Source organism: Hemitrygon akajei, chromosome 19 (assembly GCF_048418815.1).
Source record: "Hemitrygon akajei chromosome 19, sHemAka1.3, whole genome shotgun sequence".
Classification (NCBI taxonomy): domain Eukaryota; kingdom Metazoa; phylum Chordata; class Chondrichthyes; order Myliobatiformes; family Dasyatidae; genus Hemitrygon; species Hemitrygon akajei.
Genome location: NC_133142.1, coordinates 21,114,838 through 21,138,491, shown reverse-complemented (window position 1 = coordinate 21,138,491; position 23,654 = coordinate 21,114,838). Strand labels below are relative to the sequence as shown.

At 39.6% G+C, this 23,654-nt stretch overlaps 1 protein-coding gene across 5 annotated transcripts in view; it reads right to left on the bottom strand.

The window, feature by feature from the left end:
• The window catches only part of cacna2d3a (calcium channel, voltage-dependent, alpha 2/delta subunit 3a), a 782,368-nt gene that overhangs the window by 210,793 nt on the left and 547,921 nt on the right, over window positions 1-23,654 (bottom strand). The gene's annotated exons all lie outside the window — the stretch shown is intronic.

Here is a 23,654-nt window from a genome sequence, read left to right as displayed (position 1 = left end):
GCCATTTGGAAAGTTGTTTTAGAGATGGTAGACTCAGGTTTCCATCAGCCTTCATGAAGAGGCAACCATTCACCATCAATGAGGAGAAAAAGTAGGTAGAACTAATGATAAACAATGCACTTCAGCTGAAAAGAATAAAGTAACAAGAATAAAGGAAACCTGAAAACTGACCTCACGATTGAGTTCAATTGTGCTCCCATCTGGTGACTTGGAAATGTCAAAAAACAATTAAGGTTTCAATAGGAGTTGAAAATGTCACCTATACCTAGGCGCATGTCTTGCGTTCTCTGCATACAGATGAATTTATTATCAAATGTGTGGAGTCAGTGCAAGGTAAAATAATTTTAAAAAGCAGAATAAAATGTAACATCTACAGAGGAAATGCAGTGCAGGTAGGCAATAAGGTACAAGATCATATGAGGTAGACTGTGAGGTCAAGAGTCCACCTTATCACAGGAGGGAATCATCCAATAGTCTGATAACATTCAGTGGTCTTGTAACAGTGGGGTAGAAGCTTTCTTTGAGCCCTGAGGTATGTGCTTTCAGGCTTTTGTGTTTTCTGCCCAGTGGGGCAGGGTGGATGAAAGAAGTCAGAAAACTTGGGAAAGGTGGGGCCTTTGATTACGCAGGCTACTCACTGCAGCAGTGAGCAGTATCGACAAAATCCACGGAGGGGAGGTTAGATTCTATAATGTGCCAAGTTGTGTCCAGATCTCTACAGTTCCATGCGGTCACAGGCACAGCAGTTCCCACTCCAAGCCGTGATGCATCCAAACATGATGCTTCCTATGATGCATCAGTAAAAATTGGTGAGGGTTGACATGCACGTGTCAAATTTCTTTAGGTTCCTGAGGAAATAGAGGCATTGGTGAGCTTTCTTGGTAAGTTGTGGTGTTCCATATGGTTGGAAGGGGACAAGCTGTTGGTGACGTTCACTCCTAGGAACTTGAAACTCTCAACCCTCTCAACCTCATTGATAAAGACAGGTGCGTCTACATAACACCCCCCCCCCTCACTTCCTGAAGTCAATGGCCAATTCTTATATTTTCTGACATAGAGAGTAAGTTTGTTGTTATGATGCCATGTTTCTAAGCTTTCCATCACCTTCCTGTACCTCGGCAGATTGCTGGTGTTATCTGGAAAATCAGATTTAAAGCAGAAACTGGCCATGCTGTCGTGAGTGTGACCATGAGGATACAACCACGTGGAGCATCAGTGTTGAGAACAATCCTGGCAGAGGTGTTGCTGCCTAGCTTTACTGAGTGGTCTGTTGATCAGGAAGTTGAGGATCTAGTTGCAGAAAGAGGCATTGATCCCCAGGTCTCAGCGTTTGGTGCCGTTTGCTTGGAATTATAATCTTGAAGGAATAAGCCCCCTTCCATACTTGGAAATAACCACTACCCATCTTTTGAGAATCCTAGACTTAGTGACAGAAAGAGTGAAATACTTGAGGAGTTCAGTGCACATTCACCCAGCCCCCATTATCACTTACATGTGATGAGTCAATAGTAAACACTTGCATCTAGCTTTTTGGATTTAGTTGCAGAATTTAAACTGCCAATGGTTCTCTGTTCATCCTCAACCTCATGTTGAATACGCAACAGTCTCTCTCCAGTTTGCTCTTATGCAATGAACATCCAATTGTTTGATTTAAACGTTCATGTACTTTCCACAGAGTTCTCATGATTGATGAAAAGTTTCTGACCTGAAACGTTAAGTCTCTTTCTCTTTCCATTGATCAAGTGTCCTGAGTGTTTCAGCATTTTCTTTTTCTGTTTCAGATTTTCTGCACCTGCAGTTTATGGGATTCTCTGTTACTGCTGAAAGTCTTTTCAAGGATCGGGAGCAAATTCCTCGTAACAAATATTCTGCACTGACTAGCTCCCACTACACTATTCCTAAATTGTATATCCAAATGGTATGGGTTCATCTTGTTGCACCCAGAAATGTATCTGTACCTCCTAACATTCTAAAATTGTCTCTACCCCTTCACTTACTTCACAGTCTCTTTCTTCTCCTTTTCTTTCCATACCGCAAAGTTTGGTGTATTCCAGAGACACTTGAATGCCTCTCTGACACTCATTTTGTCATTTCCTCAATTGTCCACATGACTACTGCCAACCATATTATAAACTCAAAGAACTGAATGAGCAAAATTTCCTCTGGCATATTGATTTAAAACAAATGAAATCCAACAATGGTTGTGTAGCACTTTCCTGCAGAGGGCTAAGTGAGGATCTTTTTACTGTCCTCCATTGTTCAACTTAGTGCCTTAATTTTGAATAGTTCAATTTTTTTTCCAGTCTGATTTCAGCTGGAATACATTCAACTCTTTCCATTGTTACATTTCCATCTTGGATGCCACTGTTAATCCACCTGTTCCTCAAGTGCCTCTGGCTCCTGACAGCATAATTCAGTATCTGAGTCAATTTCCAATTTTCACAATGTCCTTACCAGCCTGTTGCTCCAACTTGGCGCCATAGAGCCACAGAGTACTACAGCACAAAAGGAGGCCTTACAACCTATCAGATCTATGCCAAACTGATCTTCTGCCTCATCCCGTCTACTTGCACCAGGGCCATACACTCATACCCCTCCCATTCACATACTTATTTAACTTTTCTTACATGTTACAGTTGGACCCACATTTGCCATTTCTCCATTTCTGCTGGCATCTCACTAAACACTTGAACCACCCTCTGAGTGAAGAGGCTTCCCCTCAGATTCCCTTTAATAGTTTACCTTTCACCCTAAACCTATAAGCTCTAGTTCTAGTCTCACCAAATAGGGGGAAAAGACCATAAGACCCTAAGATATGAGTGCAGAATTATGATATTTGGCCCATCAAGTCTGTTCCACCATTTCATCATGGCTGATCCAACTTTCCTCTCCGCCCTAGTCTCCTGCCTTCTTCCTATGTCCCTCCATGCCCTGACTAATCAAGAAAATATCAGCCTCTGCGTTAAATCTACATAAAGGCTTGTCCTCCACAGATGCTTGTGACAAAGAAGTCCACAGATTCACCACTCTCTGGCTAAAGAAATTTCTCCTTATCTCCGTTCTAAAAGGACGCCCCTCTGTTCTGAAGCTGTGTACTCTGGTCTCAGGCTCTTCCACCATAGGAAACATCCTCTCCACATCCACTCTATCAAGGCCTTTCACCATTCGCTAGGTTTCAATGAGTTCACCCCTCATTCTTCTGAATTCCAGTGAATACAAGCCCAGAGACATCAAACGCTCTTCATATGACAAGCTATTCAATTTTCAGAAACCTCCTTTGAACCCACTCTAGTTTCAGCACATCCTTTCTAAGATAAGTGGTCCTAAACTGCTCACAATACTCCAAGTGAGGGCTCACCATTGCTTTAAAAAGTCTCAACATTCCATGCTTGCTTTTATATTCCAGTCCTCTTGAAATTAATGCTAACATTGCATTTGCTTTCCTCACCACAAAATCAACCTGCAAATTAACCTTTAGGAAATCCTACACAAGGACTCCGGTGTCCCCTTGCACCTCAGTGTTTTGTATTTTGTCTCCATTTAGAATATAGTCAACTCTATCATTTCTTCTACCAAAGTGCATGACCATACGTTTCCCAACACTGTATTCCATCTGCAATTTCTTTGCCAATTAACCTAATCTGTCAAAGTCTTTCTATAGTTTCTTTACTTTCACAAAACTACCTATCCCTCCATCTATCTTCATATCGTCTGCACACTTTGCAACAAGGCCATCAATTCCATCATCCAAATCACTGACATATAACGTAAAAAGAATCTGTCCCAACACAGACCCCTGTGCAGCACCACTAGTCACTGGCACCCAACCAGAAAAGGCTCCTTTTATTCCCACTCTTTGTTTTCTGTCAATCAGCCACAGCTTTATCTATGCTGGAATCTTCCCTGTAATACCACACCACCAACCAACTCTCTTTTGCCTATACTATTTGTTATTTCTTCAAAGAATTCCAGCAGAGATGTTAGGTAAGATTTTCCCTTGAGGAAACCATACTGTCTATGCCCTATCTTATCATGTGCCTGAAGTACACCAAGACCTCATCTTCAATAAGTGATTCCAAGATCTTCCCAACCACTGAGGTCAGACTAACTGGCCTATGGTTTCCTTTCTTCTACTTTTCTCTCTTCTTGAAGAGTGGAATGACATTTTCAATTTTACAGTACTCCAGAACCATTCCAGATTCTAGTGATTCTTGAAAGATTACTAATGCCTCCACAATCTCTTCAGCCACCTTCTTCAGGACTCTGGGGTGTACCCCATCTAGTCCAGGTGACTTATCTACCTACAGACTTTTCCATTTCCCAAGAACCTTCTCTCTAGTTATGGTAACTTCACATATTTCATGACCCCTAACATCTGAAACTTCCACCATACTGCTAGTGTCTTCCACAGTGAAGACTGATGTAAAATACTTATTCAGTTCATCCACCATTTTGTTGTCCCCCATTACTACCTCTCTGGAATACATTCACCCTAGAAATACTACTTATATGTTTGAGCCATTCCACAAGCTCCACAAAAAAAAAGGAAAAGTGGCTATACACTAGACTATTAGCAGAGGCCTCGCCAACGATATAAGAAAGGTGTTACACTACCATGTTTCTCTTAAAAAATACATGATGTTGAACTATTGAGTTGTGGAATAGGGCAGTAGAACAAAGAACAGAAGAAGATACATGAATTTAAAATTTTACTCAGCACTGGGTGTTTTTTTTTCTGGTACAGGTATAAAGGAAGCAGTAGTGGATGTTAGTAGCGGATCATTTCTGAGAATCGATCATGTGAATTATATTTTCTTAATTACACACATGTAAATAATGGTAGGTATGATTAAGTGTGGCATTAAGTATGCTCAGGAGGTCAACGGTAGCAATCAATATATGTAATCTTTGCAGCTGGTTATAAATAAATGGTACAAATATCAAATTAATTCTTTAGAGGGAGTCGATATTAAATCTGAAATACACAAAAGGGCAACACAAAACGTGCAAATATATCACCTTCCTTTGCCAATATTAAACATAGTTATTGTTTGTTGAACAGGATCACTTTGACATTTTAAAGTTGAAAAAAGCCACTGGTTCTGCTCCCTGCATCATGGTTTTTTGCGTTATTGCCTGGTGTAGATCATGGCCATTGTGCCTCTGGCAGACAAAATCCACACTGTGATTTGGCAGCAGCTCTTCAGCCTTTGATAGGAGGCAGATGAAGAGGATTTCCAACCTCACTAAAACATCTGACTCCATCAAATAGGAGGGATTGTGAAGAACTCTCCTCAGACTTGGAGGGCAATCAAAATCTCCTGTTTGTTTCAGAATGACTGAGAGGTCATGATCTGTATCAGAGGGTCTACAACATCCAATTTCAGTCAAGAATGGTGTCAAACAGAACATTTTTCCATCTTTCTCACTACCACACAGTACCTTATTACCATCAAAGTTGTAGCAGTAATAGAATTAATCTTCAGAACAAATGGGAAACTCTTTCAACTTGTGCAACTGCACTCCAGAACAAAGCGCTGAAAGCCTGAATCTCCTTAGCCGACAAACAGTTTGCCGATAAAGTTTATAATGTGTCTGTACACACATTCAAAGACTGAGCACCAAACCATATAAATATACAAGAGAATGGCCCTTTTATCTATCATCCACAAGACAATAGACTTTTCCCAATATATACTATGACAAACTGACAACAAACTTATGTAAGGAGATCCCTGGCTGTGAACCCTGTCAGTGGGAACCCATCCCCAGTAGCTCCCATTTTAGTAATGTACACAATCAGCTTTTCTCCATTTTTCTTCCACCAAATCACAACCTCCAACCCCTAAGCTCAGAAACCTCACCAAACTTCCTAGTCTGCTAATCGTGGTCCAATCATTCCCCTCCCCTCCCAACATACTTCCTATTCAAACCCATTTATCTCCCCTCTGATCCTGTTCTCGCGCATCCCTAACCAATCCTCTGGGCCAACATCCCTACTAACATCTGACTCCAACAAAACACACAAAATAGTAGAGGAACTTAGTAGGTCAGGCAGCATCTATGGAGGGGAATAAACCAAGAACATTTTGGGCCGAGACCTTGATCAGGACTCTAACAACCCTGAATTTTGCAACAGTAAGCCCTTAAATAAAATCTTTGTTGCTTCATTGTGCATGTACACTTGAATGCAATTGAATCGGTCCATTCACTTTCTAGGCATTAATTTATTTGGGTAACTAAATAAATAAATCATATAGAGCCACAAGGTGGCAGTCTATCCCCATTAATGACCACACAAGGCTAATTGTGCGCAGATCAATTTTTTTCTATAAAAATATCATCGTTTTGTTAGTCTTTTATTGTAATTGTAATTGCTATCTCCTTCTCCATACCACAGTGCCCACCAACTTAAAGTCTTCTCAGGTAAACATTGGTTATTTGTTAGATTCTGTTAATGTATAGTTTTTCATAAATTATATTGTACTTCTTTATTTTCTTGAAAATGCCTACAAGAAAATGAATCTCAAGCTAGCACGTGCACACTTTGCTATCAAATTTACTTTAACATTGACTTTGAAACATTTAACTCCAGTCATTTCGACCTAGGTAGATAAATTGCCATTTTCACACCCAGTTTAAAGGTATGTTATACACCAGCACATGCACTCCAATTATCAAGGGTGTAATTTATCTTGAAATGATCATATCCTCCTTTGCAACCATGTTTCTATAACTGTTTTTTGCAAAATTTTACAATTAAGTTTGCATTTTTCTAAAAACAAAATAGAATTTTGTACGACCTGTACAAAAGGGACAGGTTACAACTGACTCCAAAGGGGACCAATATCCTTGTGGTCAGGTTTGCTCGACCTATTCAGGAGGGTGTAAACTAATTTGTCAGGGAGATGGGGACTAGAGTGATAGGACGAGGATGGGTCAGTTGGTTTACAAACAGTGTGTAGTGAGTCTGCTAGCAAAGACAGGCTGATGATGGAGAAAACTGGAGTCAACAGGAAGAGCTCCAGTGTAAAAGGGGGACGAATGCAGGACTGAAGGTGTTATATTTTAATACGAATAAGGTAGATGAAATGGTAGCACAGTTACAAATTGGCACGTATGACGTATGATATTGTGGGCATCACTGAGTCATGGCTGAAGGAAGATTATTGTTGGGAGCTTAACGTCCAAGGATACACATTGTATCAAAGGGACAGGCAGGTAGGCAGAGGGGTCAGGGTGGCTCTGCTGGTAAAAAATGAAATCAGAAAGAAGTGACATAGGATCAGAAGGTGTAGAATCATTGTGAGTCGAACTAAGAAATTGCAAAGGTAAGAAGATCTCCAAACAGTAGCAAAGACGTGATTTACAAATTACAACGTGAGACAGAAAATGCATGTCAAAAGGGCAATGTTACGATAGTCATGCGGGATTTCAATATGCACAAAGATTGGGCTGGTGCAGGATCCCAAGAGGTGGAGTTTGTAGAATGCCTATGAGAGGGTTTTTAGAGCAGCTCATGGTAGAGCCCACTAGAGGATCAGCTATCCTGGATTGGGTGTTGTGCAACAAACCGGAATTGATTAGAGAACTTAAGGTAAAGGAACCTTAAGGAGACAGTGATCTGAATATGATAGAATTCACCTTGCAATTTGAGAAGGAGAAGCTAAAGTCAGATGTATCAGTACTACTGTGAAGTAGAAGGAATTACAGAGGCATGAGAGAGGAGCTGGCCAAAACTGATTAGAAGAGAACACTAGCAGGGATGATGGCAGAATAGCAATGGCTGAAAATTTTGGGAGTAGTTCGGAAGTTGGAAGACAGATACATCCCAAAGAAGAAGTATTCTAAAGGCAGGGTGACACAACAGTGGCTGACAAGAGAAGGCAAAGCCAACATAATATCTGGAGGGACATGTAATGTTGATGAATCAGAGAGGCTAAGAAAAGAATTAGACAGCTTAGGAGAATGGACAAAGGAGTGGAAGATGGAATAAAATGTATGGTCATGCATTTTGGTGGAAGAAATAAAAGCATAGACTATTTTCTAAATGGAGAAAAAATTCAAAATCTGAAGTGCAAAGGGACTTGGAAGTCCTTGTCAAAGGTCAAAGGTTCAAAGGTTCATTTTATTATCAAAGTATGTATGCAGAGTATAACTCTGAAATGTGTCTCTTCTTCAGATAGCAACTGAATACAGAAAAACGATTGGCTATCTGGAAGATGTCACCGGAGGAATCATTGTTCCAAGGTCCCAGCTTGACTGGAAGATTCCTAAAGGTTAATTTGCAGGTTGAGTCAGTGGTGAGGAAGGCAAATGCAATGTTAGTATTTATTTCAAGAGGATTAGAATATAAAAGCTAGTATATAATGTTAAGGCTTTGTAAGGCACTGGTGAAGTCTCATTTGGAGTATTATGAGCAGTTTTGGGCCCTTTATCTAAGAAAGGGTGTGCTTTCATTAGAGAGCTTTCAAAGGAAATTCACGAAAATGACTCTGGGATTGTAGGGCTTGTAATATGCAAAGCGTTTGATTGCTCAGGGCATGTATGTACTGTAATTCCAATGAATGAGGTGGAATCTCATTGAAACATTTCGAATCTTGAAAGGACTTGATAGAGTGAATGTGGAGAGGATGTTCCCTATGGTGGGAGAGTCTAGGACCACAGGACACAGCCTCAGAATAGAAGGATGTCTATTTAGAATGAAAGTGAAGAGGAATTTCTTTAGCCAGAGAAGGGTGAATCTATGGAATTTGTTGCCATGGGTGGCTGTATAGTCCACATCATTGGGTATGTTTAAAGCAGAGGTTGACAGATTATTGATTAAGGGATACAGGGAGAAGGTAGGAGATTGAGGCTAAGAGGAAAATGGATCAGCCATGATGAAATGGCAGAGCAGACTCAATGAGTAATATCTTCTGCTCTTATGGAGTTATGGAATTGCATATTGGAATGTAAGACCGCAGAGTGCAACATCTTTAGATGAGAATGTATCCTGCACTGGTCCCAGGTAAATTAAAGGCAGCTGGCAGTTTCTAATCCCAGCCAGGAACTGGATACAGCATCAACATATCCGGATTTCCTTGATGAAGACAAGACAATCACAATGGAGAGAAACCAGAAAAACTCTGGATTTCTCACATGAACCTCTGAGCCTCTCTCCTGAGGTCGTGCGGCCTCAGAGCCCTAACCACAAAGGTTAGTGTTAAAGCCGTCGCATTCTGCCTCGTAGCCCAAAGGCGACAAAAAACTCCCAAAACTGAAGAATCTGCTTAAGCTTTCCCTGCTTCACACACTCAGACTTCAAAACATCCCGGCCAAATGAGCAGGGAGGTTTCAGAGAGAGAAGAATCTGCTCTGATGTACAATCACCACTGAGGCAACGCTTCAGAGAAAGACGAAAAATGGAACTGTAATCCTAGATGTAATGGGCAGCATGGTTGCACTGCAGTTGGCGTAATGCTTTACGGTGCCAGCTGTATGAACAGGGTTTAATTCCTGCTGCTGTCTGTAAGGAGTTTGTACGTTCTCGTCATGACCACATAGGTTTCCTCCGGGTGCTCCGGTTTCCTCCCACATTCCAAAGATGTACAGGTTATGGTTACTAAGTTGTGGGAATGCTAAGTAAGTGCTGGAAGTGTGGCAATTACTTGCAGGGCCATCCCCATTACACCTACAGCTTGTGTTGGTCTTTAACACAAATAATGCATTTCACACTATGTTTCAATATTTCGACGTGCATGTGAGAAGTAAAGCTAATCTTTGGACTTACTACAGTCTGGTCTGAAAGTCTACTGCCGCAGCTTTCAAGAATCAGCCAGTGTTACAGATCTCTCAGGATTATCATTGCCTCACTGAGAAAGATATACATTCTGCAGCTACCTGGGCAAACTGACCATTTTTTGAAGCATCAATGCCTCAACGAGCACTATGCACTGATTGATATCATATCTGGGGATCTGTTGGCCCTGGTCCAGTACAGATAAGATTGTAATATCAATGTGCCGTGTAAGCAGCAGTGACATAAGATCTCCTTCTACGGAAGGCAGCTTACCCGAGTCTCACGCTAATACCTTCATGTCATCATTGGAAGCTGTTTCATGTATTGATCTTATCCTAACTAAAGCTATCAAAAGATAAAAACAAATGCGAATCCGATTTGGGTTTACAACTGCAACGCCTGCCCTTCAAGTTGCTTCTGCAGAATTCTGCTTGGACCCGAAGTCCAGCGGGCACCACACAAAAATCATACCACAACATTTGTAAAAGGAAGCATTTTTTAAAAAAATAGTTGCGTATTCATGCCAGTGATGTAAGGCTGAAAGTTGTGACTCTCTTTTGAAATGATAACATGCTGTCAATAGTGGTGTTGGAACATGGGAAACACTATGTTCTTTTGGTCATATATAATAAATGTAATTGATTTTTCTCATATGACTAAAAGTAAATATCATTACAATGCATAGATAACTTGCAGCTACTCCAGCTCAGTAATTGTCAGGTGGTTTAAAAGGACACTAAGGGAACTGTGGACTTTTCCACAGACGTGGCAGTAAGTGGCTGCTGGAGGAGGTGCTCGTGAAGAGCTGCACTCTAATCACCACTTACAAAGGGTGTACACAGAAGTGTTTGTGGACTTCTGCTATGCAGTTCCAGGACTACATGAGATTTTCATATTTAGTATTTAGACGGGGTTGCCTTGGATACCTTTAGCCAAATGGTCTTCTTCTGTGGCATAAATAACTGCGATTTTCCGTGAATTCTACACAATGTGTTCTGCTAGTACTTTAATTATAATTCTTAAATATATTACTTGCTACCGATTTTGGTCCTTAATATAGTTTTTGATTATTTTATTAAGTATTTTTTAGTCTCATATAATAAAACATCAGCTTCAAACAGTTGCTGAAGACTTAAATTTGCTTTGTTACTTATTGCAAGGGTGCCATGGCAGCTGAGTATCAGATTAGATCATTGACAAAGACTGAGGAGGAGCAACGTATAGAATGATCTGGGATAATGAAAATTACAGTTTGGTATTTTATTAGTGTTTTTGGCCTTCAACCTTTGATTGTCATCAAAGCTAATAGGGTCTTGTCATGCTGTTTATCAGAGGACAGATATGATTAGTTTTGTTATTAGCAGGTAAAGTTGGATGCTATCAAACCCTTGGCTGAAGTTGATAGATGTTTAAGGAAATTTCTTGGGATCATGACGGTTTTCAGTTAGCCTTGTAACGTCAAGGTCAAGTTTATTTTCATATGCATGAGTATATGTATGCACTGCAATAAGGAACTTTGTCGTGTCACCATCACAGGCACATAACGTCAGATTAAGCAGCATTCATGAGAAAAAGAAACAAAAAGTAAACAAAATTATATATACAAATTCTACAATTAGAACAAAATAATCAATGTTAGTACAAAGTGAGCTTTGAACTTCAGTGCAATTGCAACTTACAACCAGTTATACTGGAAGAGTGTGGTTATGCTTACTTTTGCTTCTTTCAAAAAAGTTTTCAATCTCATACACAACATTCTCTCATCAATCCAAAACTGAAAGGAAACGCTATTGAGCTGTATTGTAGTGTGAGAGATCTGGACAGGGTGACCAGATATTATGGAATTCTGTCAGTAAGAACATTGGAATTTATAGTGTATAGATCTGAGTTATTAAATTGTTTAAGGCTGAGAGGTGAGTTAAGGAAATTCTCTTTCCCTCACTGAGAGAGTGGGGTTTGCTTATGGTGATGGTCTGGAACTGAACACTGGAAAAGAGGTGAGAGTACTATCTGTAGCCACATTAATCAGAAACAGGGTGATCACCCGATTCCAAAAGCTTGGAATTGGAATTAACTCTAAAATCCACTTTGGTCATACTAAACATAATGGGGTGAATAAACGCACTGTGATTTTCCGTGACTCTGTGAATGATAAGGAAGAAATATTCTTTAGGGTATATTTAGTAGCAAACTTTCCTTTAAAGCAGGCATTGTGTACAAGCAAATAGAGCCCTAACTTCAATAGGGCTATACAGGAGTCTCAGTTTCTCAATGGATGACATAGGCAATGAGAGTGACAAATATCTGACTTAGAAACATAGAAAACCTACAGCACATTACAGGCCCTTTGAAAGGTGGGCCGAACATGTCCTTACCTTAGAAATTACCTAGGGTTACCCATGGCCCACTATTTCTCTGAGGTCCATGTACCTGCCAAGGAGGCTCTTAAAAGACCCTATCGTATCTGCTTCCACCACCGTCGCTGGCAGTCCATTCCATGCATTCACCACTCTCTGCATAAAAAACTTACCCCTGACATCTCCTCTGTACCTACTTCCAAGTACCTTAAAACTATGCCCTCTCATGCTAGCCATTTCAGACCTGGGAAAAAGCCTCTGACTATCCACATGATCAATGCTTCTTATCATCTTATACACCTCTATCAGGTCACCTCTCATCTTCTGTCGCTCCAAGGAAAAAAGGACAAGTTCACTCAATCTATTCTCACAAGGTATGCTCCCCAATCCAGGTAATATCCTTGTAAATCTCTTCTGCACCCTTTCTATGGTTTCCACATCCTTCTTGTAGTGAGGCGACCAGAACTGAGCACAATACTCCAAGCGGGGTCTGACCAGGGTTCTATATAGCTGTAACATTATCTCTCAGCTCCTAAACTCAATCCCACAATTGATGAAGGCCAATGCACCATATGCTTCCTTAACCACAGAGTCAACCTACATAGCAGCTTTGAGCGTCCTATGGATTTGGACCCCAAGATCCCTCTGATCCTCCACACTGCCAAGAGTCTTACCATTAATATTATATTCTGCCATCATATTTGACCTACCAAAATGAACCACCTCACAATTACCTGGGTTGAACTCCATCTGCCACTTCTCAGCCCAGTTTTGCATCCTATCAATGTCCCGCTGTAACCTCTGACAGCCCTCCACACTATCCACAACACCTCCAACCTTAGTGTCATCAGCAAACTTACTAATGCATCCCTCCATTTCTTCAACCAGGTCATTCATAAAAATCACGAAGAGTACGGGTCCCAGACAGATCCCTGAGGCACACCACTGGTCACCAGCCTCCATGCAGAATATGACCTTCATCAACATGTTTAGTCAAATCCTCAAAAAATTCACTCAAGTACGTAAGGCACGATCTGCCTTTCCAAAGCCATGCTGACTATTCCTAATCATATTAGCCTCTCCAAATGTTCATTAATCCTGCCTCTCAGGATCTTCTCCATCAACTTACCAACCACTGAAGTAAGACTCACTGGTCTATAATTTCCTGGGCTATCTGTACTCCCTTTCTTGAATACAGGAACAACATTTGCCGCCCTCCAGAACCTCTCCCATCCCCATTGATGATGCAAAGATCATTGCCAGAGGCTCAGCAATCTCCTCCCTCACCTCCCACAGTAGCCTGTGGTATATCTCGTCCGGTCCCAGAGACTTATCCAACTTGATGCTTTCCAAAAGCTCCAGCACATCCGTTTTCTTAATATCTACATGCCCAAGCTTTTCAGTCCACTCTAAGTCATCCCTACAATCGGCAAGATCCTTTTCTGTAGAGAATACTGAAGCAAAGTATTCATTAAGTACCTCCAGTTCCATACACACTTTTTCACTATCACACTGGATTGGCCCTATTCTCTCACGTCTTATCCTCTTACCTTTCACATACTTGTAGGATGCCTGGGGTTTTCCTTAATCCTGTCCACTAGGGCCTTCTCGTGACCCCTTCTAGCTCTCCTAATTTCATTCTTAAATTCCTTCCTCTAGCTTTATAATCTTCTAGATCTCTATCATTGCCTCATTTTTTGAACCTTTTGTTAGCTCTTCTTTTCTCCTTGACTGGATTTACAACAGCCTTTGTACACCATGGTTCCTGTACCCTACCATCCTTTCCCTGTCTTATTGGAATGTACCTATGCAGAACTCCAAGCAAATATCTCATACATTCCTTCTGTACATTTCCCTGAGGACATCCCAGTTCCCAATTTATGCATCCAAGTTCCTGCCTGATAGCCTCATATTTCCCTTTACTCCAATTAAACACTTTCTTTACTTGGCTGTTACTATCCCTCTCCAATGCTATGGTAAAGGAGAAAGAATTGTGATCATAAAGCAACCCATCCTCAGTAGAAAGAAACAGCATTGGCATCAAACAGCAACTCTCCAACAACGAAATAATTCTATTCCTACAAGCTGCATACAACAACCTTTAAAGGTCAGCAAAGAGATTGATTTTCAATAAGGATTAGTCAGAGATTTCTTATGAATTGTTCAACAGCTGTCAAATAAACAAGTTTGCACCTGATAGTAATAACCATCTGGCTCTTACACACAAAGAAACTGAATGTAATTCGCTGAACTGCAAACCATAGAAAGAACATAAAGGAGTATCTCCAGTTAATCGATCAGAAGGAACAGACAGTAAATGAAACCGAGGCTATGGGACAGTGAGAAACGAGAGTTTCCAGACCCAGAAATGGTCCATACTAATGTGCAGATATCCCAGAATTTTAGGTTTCTGATAAATTTTTATGCCAAGGACCACTACCATTAACCGAAGGGTCAGTGGACCCCACGTTGGGAATCCCTGCAAGTAGATTCCTACGTATGCAGAATAGAATGCGAGGACCATGTCCAATCCTTTCTGTAGCTTCCTGCCTTCTTTTTGTAGGTGCTGGGAATGCTGAATCTGAAGCAGAGAGAAGACCCCTGTTCAAAACCAATCATCATAATCCCAAGAGTTTACATAGTTGTTTCTGGTAGCAATCTAGATCCAACTATTCAATTGCGTTTCATCAAAGACCTTCCTCTATTATAAGATGATAAATAAGGCTGCTTTTCTGTCAATTATGTGATATTAATTTTATTAGTTATTTTTGTTGCTTAATATTTAATATAATTTTGATATATTTGATCATAGTAATTTTCATTAAATTGAATATGCTTGATTTTTATATGGGTCTTCTTTTAGAGCCTAGTCTTAAAAATCTCAGATGAAAGAAATAGAGGTAACATTGCGGCATTTAAAATATTCCAAAAAGGCAATGTTATCTGGAATGTATTAAATGGACTGGTACAGGTAAACTGAGCTTCTGACAACACTGTAAGTAAATGGAATACAGCAGGAACACTATTGTAATCTGTTCCATCACCATAGAAGTCACATAAAAGACTGAACTGTCCCTCTGGGTGTTACATAAACAAAATACATAACATATGGTTTATTATAGAACAATGTTATCTTTCTAAACCTGGATAACTTAGACCCAGAACACTCAAGGATTGCTAAACCTACGGCTTCCTACAATATATTGCCGATAAGTTCCTACTTATTAGCCAGTTATAGCATGAAAGAAAAAATTTCACACTCAATCTATTGGCATGGCTTCTCTAATATAATTTTAAATTACTGTATTAAAGCAACAGATTTCTCAACATCTAGCTGATTATTTCCATTCATATGTCTCTGTTAATGAATCAGCCTTATGGTGAGCAGCTGTTTTCCCATTATTATGATTATTGTGCTATGGAAATTAATTACAACTGTTTGTCAGTTTATTTTGTAACGATTTACTTATAAATTCTATTATCTTAACTATTAATTCAAAACAAGCTTCTTCATGGAATATATTAAGTGTTCAAAGACAATCAGACAATAAGGCAATTGTAAGCATCGTTCTCTTCAAATGTTGTCTTAAAATAATCCTTTCTACTTGATGTTCATAAGAAGAAATAAATATTTAATTCACAGAGCACTTTTGTAAAAACTTTGGCCCTGTAAACAATCCATTATATTGACTGAAATACTGGAGATAACAATGTGTACAGATGGGAGTGTTTTGATACTATTTTAATCAATCTTGCACAGATAGGCAATGTTCAAATGTCTCTCTCTCTCACACACACACAAACAAACAAACAAAATTCTGGAAGAACTCAGCAAGTCAGGTAGCATATATGGAGAGGAATAAACAGTCAATGTCTCGGGACTGAAAAAGAGCCTTATCCCGAGACGTCGACTGTTTATTTCCCTCCAAAGATGTTGACTGAAGTGCTGAGTTCTTCCAGCATTTTGTGTGTGCTGCTCAAGATTTCCAACATCTGCAGAATATCTCGTGTTAATGTTCACATGCCTCCTCATTTGGGGAAACCACATCCTTCATTGTGCAGGGGAAGAAGGATTGCTGGCATTTCTACAGGCTCAGCCACGCTTCATCTAGAAAGGGGCCAGTCAGCAGTGACACCCACTGAAAATGCTGCAGGAGGCACCCCTTACTAGTTTCAGCATACCCCATGGTCTTTAGCAGGTGCCTACAATGAGCTGTGAAGGCGCCTGTTCAGGTGATCCAATATTAATAGTGTTTAAGAAACAACGTGCTGAAGCTTTCCCATGATGATTAACTTCATACTGTGGAGGACAGAAATGGACAGTGCAAATACTAAAGCAATTAGTTGTATTCTGATGCCAGAAACAGATCAAAACCATTTATATGATTGGCCCTTATGTGGTCCAACATCATCCAGGGGGTTATTGCCAATGCAATCTATCCTGTGCTAAATTATTTTTCGTGTGATATGAATTACTATGAGTTACAATGATCCAATTTCTAGTTTGTTATATGAACTGATTCATTAAGAACAGTTAACTACTTCATACTTTTGCTTTAAAGAATGAGTCTACCCATTACTTAGATAATAACAGGAGCGAGATATGCCTACTAGTGGAGTGGTGTCGCAGCAACAACTTGGCGTTCAACGTCAGTTAGGTGAAAGAGCTGATTGTGGACTTTCGGAAGGCTAAGACGAATGAACACATACCAATCCTCATAGAGGGTTCAGAAGTGGAGAGCGTGAGCAGTTTCCTGGGTGTCAAAATCTCTGAGGACCTAACCTGGTCCCATATCGATGCAGTTATAAAGAAGACAAGACAGCGACAATACTTCATTAGGAGTTTGAAGAGATTTGGTATACCAACAAATACACTCAAAAACTTCTATAGATGTACCGTGGAGAGCATTCTGACAGGCTGTATCACTGTCTGGTATGGGGGGGTGGGGTGGGGGGCTACTGCACAGGACCGAAAGAAGCTGCAGAGGGTTGTAAATTTAGTCAGCTCCATCTTGGGTACTAGCCTACAAAGTACCCAGGACATCTTCAAGGAGCAGTGTCTCAGAAAGGCAGCGTCAATTATTAAGGACTCCAGCACCCAGGGAAAGCCCTTTTCTCACTGTTACCATCAGGAAGGAGGTACAGAAGCCTGAAGGCACACACTCAGCGACTCAGGAACAGCTTCTTCCCCTCTGCCATCCGACATTGAACCCTTGAACACTACCTCACTTTTTAAATATATATTATTTCTGGCTTTTTGGTATGATTTTTAATCTATACAATATATGTATACTGCAACTGATTTACTTATTTATTTATTATTATCATTCTTTACTTTTTCTTTCTATATTATGTATTTCATTTCTGGTAAGTTAACAAATTTCACAACACATGCCAGTGATAATAAACCTGATTCTGATTCTGAATATCTAATTATATCAGTACTTTACCCATATATTTAAATGGGGGTAATGTCCATTTACCAAAAAAAATTACACTTTTGATCTCTTTTTCTCCAATTTTTCTTTAAATTTTCTTGAATAAAATGTACCTTTCAATTAATGTAATCTGGTGTAAAAATTAAAATAATGTTTCAGAACCAAGAATACATAATTAGTATTAATTTGGTGAAAATGTTAGAACAAAGGATATTGTAAGCACCAACTTACTATTCATAAAAATATGAAAATTAGCTTAAAAGAATTCTGTCATTATTTAATTTCTATGGACAAGGTCAAGAGCCTTGCCATCATGCAAGGCATTATGAAAATTTTTGAAAAATAAAGCAGACCTAACTCTGAAAATGGTGATTAGGTGTTACTATGTTTGAGATACAGAATCCTGAATTTTATGAAGAAGAATGGATGAAAGAAGATTTTTTAAAATCCAGACATTCAAGATGCCTGGAAAGCATCAATTATCCAGAATTTAGAAGCATGGCATTTTATAATAGTAGAGCTGGAATAATGATAATTTACTCATCAAAATATTACTAAATACCTGTTACCTATGCCTTGGAAATCAATTACTAAAATATCCACCTTCATAGCTCTTTAAGAAATATTTCATGGAATATTATTAAAGCTGGCAAGGTCACCAGTTACTGCCCATCCTTGAGAATGTGATAAGAAGCTTCCTTTTCATTCACAGTAGCCAGCTGTTGAAGGTGCAATTTTTTACAGCTGGATGGGAAGTTCTAGGATCTGACCCAGTCATAATAATATTTTTCCAGATGTTGCTGACCATGGATGGGAGATGCCAAAGAGGGGCCTTGAGATGTTCCTTGGGTACAGCTGCAGTGTTCAGTGACGGTCAGAAACAAGGTGTAAAGATGTAGTGGGGTTGCTAATCAAATGGGTTGCTTGTCTTAAGTAGCGGGAAATGGCTTCTGTGTTGTTGGAATTGCACACATCCAGGCAAACTGACAGTATTCCATTACACTCCTGACTTGGAAAGCCCGTGGTCAAGTCATGCCCACAAAATCTAGCCTCTGAACTGCTTTTGTTGCCATAGTGTTCACATTATTTGTCTAGTAAAAGATGTCATCAACGCTGACATTTCCAGCATGTAGGTGCTGGGTGACTGCTAGTGGTAATCTCCTGTTTATCATAGGGTTGGTGGCTTGAATATCTCTTCTTGAAAGTGTTCACTGCCTGCCACTGGTGTTGTTATTTTAAAGTAACTCTGAAATGGATGTATCCACACTGGAACAATATAATATTTAAATTCAAATATTCTACTATACAGAGTCTAATTTCTTCATTTAAATGCTAAGCCACTTTCCATTATATCATCTGAAATTAATCACCTTCAAAACATATCTAATGTTAGGTTTCAAAGGAATAGCAATCTTTTTCCTCTTCAGGGCTCAAATATGTTTATCTTAATATTCAAGAATATTGATTTTTTAATTTAAATGGAAGCATCAATCTCTGATTTTAAATAATCTTAATGTTTTACAGTTAAATAGTAATGGAATAGTTGCATAAACTTTTGCATAATACAAGGTTAAATCCAGGTTATCTCACGTCGCAGACAGGGCTTCTGGAGAGGAATGAGATTGGTTGCATTGGCATGATTAACTCCACACCGGAACATTCCAAGGAATATAAGTCTTAACAGGAATAATAACTGGTTCTTTAAATGCATGATCATAAAAATAATTTAATGCTTATTTTCAAATGCCTCAGCAAATGTGTTCGGACAGTGTAACAGCAAAGTGCAGTTTAAATTAAAGAGACAGAATCTTATGCAAACTGCTTTACCATATAATTTGCAAACAATAGTAAGCTACCGTAATATATAGTAAGTTAATTCTTGGCCGTATGACTTGAACAAAAGGAGTGTACTAACGATATTAATGAGAGTACACATTTTCTTCCCTTGCAATTTCTGTCACAGATGAAGTAACCTCAAATAGACCTTGTTAGCCACTGATATCATTCAATCCTTTTCAAGCAAATAAGAGACACAAGGGAGCTGGGGGAAGTAGTTTAGCACTAAGACTCAGGGTTAAAGGCATGCATTTTCCTGTGCATGTTATGGACTGCAAAATGTTTCAGTTTGCACATGTAACCTCAGGGGTAAATGCATAGAAAAACAAAGCAGATAGCTACAGATTCCACCTGCACTCCCTCATTATGTAAATGCAGTTATTGGTGTACACAACCAAAAGAGCCAGTTACAGCTTATCTACTCCTAAAACTGCATTACCTCTATTCTTTATTCTATTCTGTCTAATAAACGTTAATTTAGTTTGCTATTTTGCACCTAAGTCCAAACCCTTTGTCTCCTATTGTAAACTTTCCTATCACGGATTTAAAAACTTCCCTGGTCTATAAATGCCGTATCCACAGCATTCCCGTCACCTTCCAAAAATTAAAAAAAGAGTTTGGTGGTCCTTTAAATATCTTTTACATTCGCTGCCCCTCTGCTGGCTTTGTTTAACAGTTTTCTCAATATCTGGATTCATGGTAATTTCATCCATAATTAGAGACTCGAAAATTTTCTGTACCACAGATGTTAGTTTAACTGGCCTATAATTGCCCTGATTAGTTTTGTATTCCCTTTTTAAAAACCTGTAATAAACTGGCTACTCTCCAGCCTTCTGCCACTTACCCATACTTTAATAGAATACTGAAATATAATTTCTAATGCCTTAGCAATATCATCATTCAGAATCTTAAAATGCTGTGCATAAGTACATTGAATGCCTTTGACTTAAAATGTATCTAAAATTTCTAATTGTCCATATAATATTGCCACTTGCATTCAACCAGCACTCACATTCCCTTCAATCACCTGCTAAATATTATAGGGGAGATGCATATGAAATATTATTTTAAACTAAATATTCAAGAGTGAGATAAAGTGACATGGCTTGAATCTAGGACAAGTGACAGTGGAACTGAAAGAAGAGGATTTTGTCAGAGTGTGTGATTAACATATAGAGTAGGGTTCAGAGTCTTGGCCGTGTCTGAACCATGGGACCATTGAAAACATGAGTTGATCTAGCAATAGGAGGAAAAAGAGTAGGGTTATTTGCTGGATGACTATTTTAGATGTGCTGAATAGTTTTCCAGATCTGTAAGTAGTTTAAATGAACAGACTCCTCCTCTGGTGCCTCAGAAATATTCCACAGCAGATAACAGCTGTGTGATTAAATGCAGGATGCATACATGAAGGAGAAAGGAATAGATGAAGTAAAGGTAGCTGGAAGGGCATAATTGGAGTGGGGGAAGCTTGTGTGAAGTTAAAAACACAGATTTATAGCTTATTCCTAAATCCTATAAATTCTATATAGCATTTAGGAATTCTCTCATTTTGTACCTCAGCATGAAAGCTTTGATTTTGGAGTAGGGTTCCACTCTGCAGTTACAATCCATGACTCAGATTACAGTGAGATGGTAATGATTGGCGAGTTCTTGCAAAACCAGCTGTGTGGAAAGAGGAAAATCCAGGCTCTCATATTAGTGAGCCTGAGAATAGGATGCCATAGCAAATTTCAGTGAAATATTAGAACCAAATTATTGGTTGTTCTTTGTCTGAGATGAAGTAACTTCTGAAAAAGAAGCAAGGCAAATAATAATAAAGCAAACATTTGATTGAAACTATTGCAGTTTAAGGTAAGTTCTATTCTACTTCAAAAGCAAACAGGCATCATGTCCGACTGGATGATATCTGAATGATAGTATGATGGTTAAATAGCAAAAATGGGCCTGGATCATGTTGATCCAGTTCCCCCATTGCGAATTATTGTCCGAATCCATTGCACTTATCAGGGCTAAATGCAGAATAATCTCTGCCCATTGAATCTAGAGTATCAATCAGCAGAACATGGAGCTTCTGAAACCCCCCGGCGACCAGCAAAGATGGGCAAGAGGCAATGTCAGCTTATTGAATTTAATTGTTCATCAATTTTTCCAACACTCAGGGACATTTATAAAGTAATAAAGGAAAACAACAAAAATATAAAATTAACTGAAAATATTCAATTAAGAAAACAATTTTTTTAAAAAAGTTAATTTTAAGCCTTCCTAAATCTTCATCCTATAATCCCCATGGGGTCTCAGATTCTGCAGCAGTCTGGCTCCTTGGCAAGATTGGGCCCAGCCATTAAAACCCGTGTGGAATTAAGCAGCAGTGTACAGTGACAAATTCAGTCCTCCCAGTATCAAACCATTCCAGACTTCTACATTTCACAGCCAGTACACAGAAATCTGGGCCACAGTTCAGCTTCAGAGCCTGAATTCTAGTAGTTCTCCAGTTGACATGTGCTGGCACGTATGTCTTAGTGTAAATTTAAGAATAAATTTGTAAAAATATTGAAATAGAAGTTCCTATCCATGGAAAATATGTGACACTACCTCCAAAATGTTATATTCATTTTCACCGATTGCAACTAGTTCAACATTCAGATTGCTTCAGTGACACTGGAATACTACAGCACAGTACAGGCCCTTTGGCCCTCGATGTTGTGCCGACCCATATATTCTTAAAAAAAGAGTACTAAACCCACATTACCCCGTAACCCTCTATTTTTCTTTCATCCGTGCCTGACTAAGAGGCTCTTAAATACCCCTAATGTTTTAGCCTCCACCACCATCCCTGGCAAGTCATTCCAGGCACCCACAACCCTCTGTGTAAAAAACATACCACTGATGTCTCCCCTAAACTTCCCTCCCTTAACTTTGTACATATGCCCTCTGGTGTTTGCTATTTGTGCCCTGGGAAACAGGTACTGACTATCCACCCTATCTATGCCTCTCATAATCTTGTAGACCTCTATCAAGTCCCCTCTCATTCTTCTATGCTCCAAAGAGAAAAATCCCAGCTCTGCTAACCTTGCCTCATAAGACTTGTTTTCCAATCCAGGCAACATCCTGGTAAATCTCCTCTGCACCCTCTCCATAGCTTCCACATCCTTCCTATAATGAGGTGACCAGAACTGAACACAATACTCTAAGTGTGATCTCACCAGAGACTTGTAGAGTTGCAACATGTCCTCTCTACTGTTGAACTCAATCCCCCCTATTAATGAAGCCTAGAATCCCATAGGCCTTCTTTACTATCCTATCAACCAGTGCAGCTGCCTTGAGGGATGTATGGATTTGAACCCCAAGGTCCCTCTGTTCATCCACACTCTTAAGTAACCGACCATTAATCCTGTACTCAGCCTTCTGGTTTGTCCTTCCAAAATGCATCACCTCACACTTATCTGGATTGAACTCCATCTGCCACTTTTCTGCCCAACTCTGCATCCTGTCTATATCCTCTTGTAACCTTCGACAACCTACAGCTCCATTCATAACTCCTCCAATCTTCGTGTCATTCACAAATTTACTCACCCATCCTTCCGCCTCTTCATCCAGGTCATTTATAAAAATCACAAAGAGCAGGGGTCCCAGGACAGATCCTTGCGGCACTCCGCTAGTCACCGACCTCCAGACAGAATACTTTCCTTCCACTACTACCCTCTGCTTTCTTCCTGTAAGCCAATTTTTTTTGATCCCATGCCTCATGACTTTCTGGATGAGTCTCTCATGGGGGACCTTGTCAAATGCCTTGCTAAAATCCATGTAGACCACATCTACCGCCCCACCCTAATTAATTTCTTTTGTTACCTCTTCAAAAAACTCAATCAGGCTTGTGAGGCACAACCTTGACTTCACAAAGCCATGTTGACTATCCTTGAGTAGACTGTACTTCTCCAAATGCTCATAGATCCTATCCTTAAGAATCCTTTCCAATTGTTTGCAGACCACTGACGTAAGACTCACCGGTCTATAGTTCCCAGGATTCTCCTTATCACCTTTTTTAAACAAGGGAACTACATTTGCCATTCTCCAATTCTCTGGCACCTCCCCTGCAGCCAAAAGGGATTCAAAGATCATAGTTACTGCTCCAGCGATCTCTTCTCTCATTTCCTACAGCAACCTGGGATATATCACGTCTGGCCCTGGGGACTTATCAATCTTGATGTTCATTCTTTTCATCCTTCTGTTCTTTACATACGC